Source organism: Dreissena polymorpha, chromosome 4 (genome assembly GCF_020536995.1).
Source record: "Dreissena polymorpha isolate Duluth1 chromosome 4, UMN_Dpol_1.0, whole genome shotgun sequence".
Classification (NCBI taxonomy): domain Eukaryota; kingdom Metazoa; phylum Mollusca; class Bivalvia; order Myida; family Dreissenidae; genus Dreissena; species Dreissena polymorpha.
In genome coordinates this window covers 66727985-66734897 of record NC_068358.1, presented here as the reverse complement: position 1 = coordinate 66734897, position 6913 = coordinate 66727985, and the positions used below count along the sequence as shown (strand labels likewise).

General features: G+C 36.6%; 1 protein-coding gene across 1 annotated transcript in view; it reads right to left on the bottom strand.

The window, feature by feature from the left end:
- LOC127879104 (uncharacterized) overlaps positions 1-363 on the bottom strand; it is an 18644-nt gene extending 18281 nt beyond the window's left edge. The window contains exon 1 of the mRNA XM_052425747.1: positions 344-363. The gene's annotated coding sequence lies outside the window, so the exon portion shown is untranslated. The remainder of the gene's footprint in view (positions 1-343) is intronic.
- Positions 364-6913: the final 6550 nt, after the last annotated feature.

Sequence of the window (6913 nt, the reverse complement as noted above, 5' to 3'; positions counted from 1 at the left end):
TCTAAAACTATGGATGAGACTGGTTTGAAACTATGAACTATGGATGAGACTAGTCAGAAACTATGGATGAAACTAGTCTGAGACTATTTATGAGCCTAGTCTGATACTATGGATGAGACTGGTATGAAACTATGGATGAGACTAGTCTGAAACTATGGATGAAACTGGTCTGAGACTATTTGCGTAGACGAACGTCAAAGCTTAAACTGTAAGCGTTAGATATAGACTGTCGCTTTTCCACCTAGGTTTACTCAGCAGACAAGCCCTTGCTAGCAACTAGTTCTGTCACTTTTCCGACCACAATGTGGAATTACTCAGTAGACAGAAAGCTACTGTTATTTACCTAATAATATTCGATGTGTAAGCCTTGAGAACCAACTTCGAAATCCTTCTTATGCAGAGAAGCCACTGCTTAAATTCAGACAAGTCACGTGATAACCTAGACGAAACTATTCGACAAAATGGGTGAAAACTAATTTACTTCAGCCTTATGAAACAGCAATGAGATACTATTCAACACTATTCAATTCCCCAATATTAAGAGTTACCCAATATAGTCATGCAGTAAAAAGTGATATTGTAAGGCATTACTGCAAATTGTATTATTAATTTCAGAATAAAAATATATGTATTACCCAAATTGAAAATGCTAGCGTCCGATCTTATCCGAATAGCGGTAAGAGAACGATGCCGTATAAAGCAATGGTTACACTCTACTATAATTATTAACAAACTGATCGAAGGCAGGCAAATTCGCTACATTATCTACATGAAATTAGTTTACCAAGTCATCTCCAGAATACAATTTGTTTGGCTTGACAAGCCTTCCAGATCTTGACGGACCGGAAAATGCGAAATTTCTTGAACGCTTCTGATGGATTTGTATCAACCCACTTCTGACGCCATGTTCTCTTGTTTTAGTGTCAGTGTGAAGAATTTTGTAATACAAATGTTCACAGACAAAAAACTTAATAATAACATAAGTATGTGGTTTTATATTTAAAAGCATTCTAAAGAAGCTTAACTCTTCAACTACAAACAATTATGTTACTCTACGCAATCCATACACGAGACTGAATGTTACCTATGTTACGACTAACCATTGGCTATGTTAATTGACTATAGTCTGCATCTGTGTATATGAGCCGGGTTCTGTGAAAAGGAGGTTTTATGCATGTGCGTAAAGTGTCGTCCCAGATTAGCCTGTGAAGTTCGCCCAGGCTAATCTGGGGACGACACTTTCCGCCTTTAAGTTAACTTGATTTGTGCTTAGAAGAGACTTTCTTGAAACGAAAAATATCTTAGGGGGCAGTCTACAGTTTTTCTTAAAAATTCCCAGGCCGACAACCACTGGTCTGCAAAACACCCTCAAAACAAGGCCTTCAGTCACAACCTGAAAGTAGATTCAGACAATATTTTGTGCAGCTCATGAACAGCTTGAAAATAAAGCACAAAACAATTCAGAAAATGCTCTTTAAATTGATATCTGGGGTAAAATAGACCTTTTCGGGGGTCTCGGAAATTGCCCGTAAAAACCCCATTATTAGATAAACCCGGCAATCACATTTAACTTTCAGGGTAACAATAAGCACACAGTCGACAACATGCTTTGCACAATCACAGCAAATGCTTTCAAACTAACCAAAACAAAATGGGTCATTACCATTGAACTTTTTTGCACTGCTTACTTATATAAACCCACCGTTGAAATCTGTCAAATGCCGGCTGCTTCAAGTAGGAAGTACATGTGTTTACCTCTCACTCAGCATGTTGTTGTTGTTTACTAAAATTCAGGTTACTTAGTTTCGAATTACTGAAAACAAGTGATATAACTAGAATATTGACCATTTATACTAACAGTTCAGCATCTGGAGTAAAAAAAACAATTGTGTTTAGGCTATACACCTTTAATTCCGGAAATTGACGAAGCCAATGCGCAAATAGGGCTAAAAACTGTAGACTGCCTCCTTAAAGCGGAAAGTGTCGTCCGCTAATCTGGGACACTTATCGCACGTGCATCAAACCCCATTTTCTCAGAACGCGGCCCATATGTATCACGGAACGTATTTTGACACGGTACATTTCTACATTTCTCACGATGTTTTCAACCACCCTTTGAACATTAAAATTTACGTATGCTACTACTTAACTCTTCATGACATGTTTACAAACGACATTTTTTCATCTTGCAGCAGACGACTTTATAAAGGCATTGTAAACAAGTAAAAAACCTTTCAGTACTTCTTGTATGATATGTGAACATGTTAAAAAAAAGCATTGTATCAAGCAATTAATGTTCGCGTTTGTCACAAGGCTTTTTGAAGGTCATCAACAACAGGATGAAATTATGTTATAAGGAGTTAAGTTCAGTTGCACCATTTAATTCGTATGCATAGGTACTAGTGTTTTGTGCATATTGTTAAAATTTGATTTAATATTATGATCTCTTTGCGTACAATTTTATTCATATGCAGAGGTAATGCTTTTTGGTGCAAATATTTACATTTCATTATACATTATGATCTCTGTTCTTAGCTCTTTGGTCCCTGTACACACATGTTTGCCCATTGCGGCAGACGAAATGTGTAAATCATCTCACACAATGAACACAATCGGTATGTGCAATATCTGCTTTAATCACATGTAAATTTCCATCTGCAATTAGATATCAAGTGTTTTAAAATCGTCTGCTGTAAATTGTTCCCGTAGACAGTGTTTAAAGGGATCTTTTCACGATTTGGTTAATTGATAAAATTTTAAAAAATGTTTCAAATATGCAAATTTTCTTTGTAGTTATGATATTTGTCAGGAAAAAGTAATACTGAACCTTTACCATGCTCTAAAATAGCAATTATTTGCCTCTTTTGACGATTTTAAAACCTAAACATTATAAATGCGAAACGATTTGATAATTTGGAGAGTTTTGTTGTTGTCGTTATAGTTAACCTAAAAATCTGAGAAATGTGCCAGGAAAAAAAGTTAGTTGGCATTTTTTAGACATGGCTTCTGTTTATGTTTTTTTGGAATCAACATACCATCTGCTGAAATTCTAGAGGGGATGTCACCTTCTCAGGTGCTTGGTATCCTTTTAATTAGGTTAAAGGTCAATGAGTACAGTTTTCAGTTGTTTAGGTGATGAAATACATCTAATTGTGATTTATAACCAAAATTGAAAAGTTTAAGGCAGTAATATTGTCTGAAAATGAACCTGCTTGGATCTAATTTAATTGTTATCTATTCTAGTGTTCACTTATATAGGTCAAAAGGTCATTTAGTGCACTTTTAGGCCGAAATAAGCATGACAACTGGCATTGAATATCAACAGAATAAAATATAAAATTCAAAAAGTATTTTTTAAACAATGGAATAGTTTTTGCTGATTTGTGTTAACTCTATAAACATATTTGTAAAGTTAATTTTTTTTTAAAAGGATCCATTATATGTATAATGAAGTACAACGTACGCTTAAAAAAAGACTGAAACTCATTTGTGTTTTTTTACAGTATCTTATTACATTGTTTTTAAGTGTACATTCTTCTTCCTGTTTAAACTGCATATATCTTATACTGCTAATCTAATCCCTGTTGACTTCATGCTTGTACAGAAAACCCAATACAGAAAATAGCCAGGCTTTGTAACTGAAAGTTAATGAAGATTAAATGCCCCTGAAAAGGAAAACGCCATTTGTATCAAGCAAAAATTAAGACTCATTAGGAGCAACTGATAGTTATTTATGCAGCATTAATGGTATATTTTATTCAGAATTTGTATCCCTTCTGGTCAAGTAGATGCTCATGAGTTGTCATATATTGCACTTTGCCCGTTTTATACGAGTATTTTGTTTTTAAGTGTATGCCACTGTGTGATCTCATATTGTACATATGTAACTGTGAATGTCTCATTTCATCATGATTTTCCTGATATGAAAACTTGAACAATCGAGACGAAAAGAGTAACAGATGACAAAATTTTGGCCTGGCTACTTTCTCGACAGTCATCATCTGGAAAACAGTCTGTACCGCTCTAGGGCGCATATAATGAAGCAACATATCAACAATAGTGTAACCAGACCAGGAATGCTACCTATTCTGTGTGCTCCGGCGGATGAGTACGACACGATCGTAACTATCATAAATAGATTTGAAGGAATAAGTAGGCATGTTGGACAGAAATACGCTGTTATAACTGCTGACCAGCCATTGTATAGCAAAGGCAAAGAAATATTATGGGCAAATAAAGAACGTTACATGTTATTTTTCATCATGGGAGGACTTCATGTATGCTTCAATTTCCTTCGCGCGATCGGTAAACATATGGAATGTTCAGGATTGGAGGTCGTATTTCTTGAAGCAGGTGTATTTGGACCAAACGCTGTTACTAAGGTTATGGATGGAAAGGCATATTATCGTGCGTTTAGGGGCCATATGCTTGCATATGAGGCAATTTGGAGGTTAAATTTAAGATATTATTGTCAGTGGTTAGAATCTAAGGTAAAAGAAATCCCAGAACTTGAACATGAAGTAAGAGAGTTAGAGGTTTCTTTTGAAATGAAAAGTCGCTTGAACCAAGATGATATTCGTGAAGCAAATGATAATCTTCTTAAAGCAGTCAAAGAGAAAAAGATAGGTGAATTACTAGATAAATTCGACAAAGAGAAAAGTGAAGTGAAGAATTTTTATATCTGGAATTCCTACCTACATTTGGTTGACATCCTTATGAAGTTCATCAAAGCCCAAAGAATAGGCGATTGGCTGTTGCATATTGAAGCCTTTTCTGAGATGCTAACGTGGCTAATTGTGTACGACCACACAAACTATGCCCGTTGGGGTCCTGTATATCTAGCAGACATAAGAGCATTAGCAAATGAAGCACCTGGAGTGTTCAAAGAGTTTATTGAAGGTCACTTTGTAGTCAGGCTGAAGGAAAAAGCATTCAACGGAGTACCTGTCGACCAAGCTTCTGAGTGGATAAGCAGAATGTGTAAAACAACAGGGGGTATTATTGGAATAACAAGACAGGACCAGGCAAAAGGTTTTGTATTACGTGGTCAGTAAGATATGAGGTTTCCAATAGTACCATGAAATTGTTCAATCAACATGATGATGACGAAGATATTGGAATATTCAAGAAAAGAGCAGATGGAACTCGTTCGAGAGTTTCTTCAGCAGCTCTTTGGTTCATATGATATATTCGGAGTGCATGAAGAGGAGAACAGACTTTCAAAATAGCATCTAAGGACGTTGCAACTAATGATATCAGAGATGATTTATTAACCTGTGAAAGTTGAGGTAAAACATTACTCAAGAAATTTGCAGAGTAAAGGCTGAAAGAGCAGAATGTTGAATTTTATGCTCCTATTCAAAAGGTACAGTCCAAAACATTTACATCTCTCTATAAGGAGACAGTCAGTGAAAAGCAGAAAGTGACAAAGATTTCAAAGGCTGACAGAAAGCTAATGCAGAGACTTTTCAACGCAGTTAATTCAGGGAGAGCTGTAGAAACAGCATCTGTACTAGAACATGAACTTTCTGATGTGCCATTATCATTTGCAAAGACTAGTGGGAAAATGCATGAAACCCAGAAATCAAACGTACTCCAAGTGCTTACAAAGGAAAATGATATAGTGACGCCTCAAGTTGTTCCGACAACGACTGATGCAACATGTGCAATAATTGGGCATTTGGACAATATGCAACTGTTTTGTAACATCTGTTTTAAGGCATTTCAGCGCAAACACTACCCGAGTTGATGTGACTTTTATCGATACTTTGGAAGTAAATCTATCAAAGAAGCAACGAGAGTTAAAAGGAAAGGTAAGCGTCGACCTATTAGGAAGCTCATAACAAAACGTTCCTGTTCCGCAAATATGGGAACAGTATATCACACACGATGGCAATAAAGCAGACTTGGCTGAATTTCTCTTAAACGAATTGCTAAACCAATAAGAAAATATTCCAGCAGAATCAATTGTAGTTGTAGGAGGTGGATTTCCAGATGATGTTGATTCAATGTCGAGTATTTTTAATGCGACAAACCTATGTGTAAATCATGAGGAGGCAGATTCGCGGATGATCTTGCACTCAAGGGGCGCTATTGATAGAGGCTACACGCGTTTATAAGTATATTGTAGAGACACTGACGTTCTGCTCTTGTTAATATAGCACCTTGGAGCTGACGCCGAGGTATATATGATATCTGGTACAGGCAAACAAAGAAAATGTTATCCTGTGCACACAATATCTGAAAAACTAGGTGACAATGTCATAAGGAACATTTTGGGGTTTCGCGCATTGACAGGATGCGACACCACGTCTGCTCTAAATGGAATAAGTAAGAAACCCGCCTGGGTGAAGTATATCGCACAACCTGATACATTGGAGGGTGTTGGTAGAGATGGTGATGCTCTAGCAGTTTCTAAATTTCTGTGTGTGCTGTATGGCTCTTGTCATGACCACCCACCAAACATTGACACATGTAGGTATCGGTTATTTTTTTTAAGCCAGAAAGAGTTTGGATTTGTTACCCCCTACAAATGATACGCTTGAACTTCTTATTTAAAGGGCAAATCATCAGGCAAAGATATGGCTAAATGCCACAGATAAGGATTTTCAGCCTGATGATCCTCTTGATACTGGCGCATGGAAACTTGAAGAAAATTCATTGAAACCGGTATGGATGAGGAAACCAAAGATCCCTGCAGCATGTGTCCAGTTAGTATCATGTGGCTGTCAAGCCAACTGTAGTACAGCACAATATAAGTGATATCGATCTGACCAAGGATGCTTTTTTGAATGCGCATGTGAAGCGAATGGCTGTTTAAACCCTAGATAGGTATTGTAAACGATAAAAGATAAGGAAATTCATATACTGCCATAGTAATTCGTGTTTTGGAACAAAACTGTGAATGTATGTA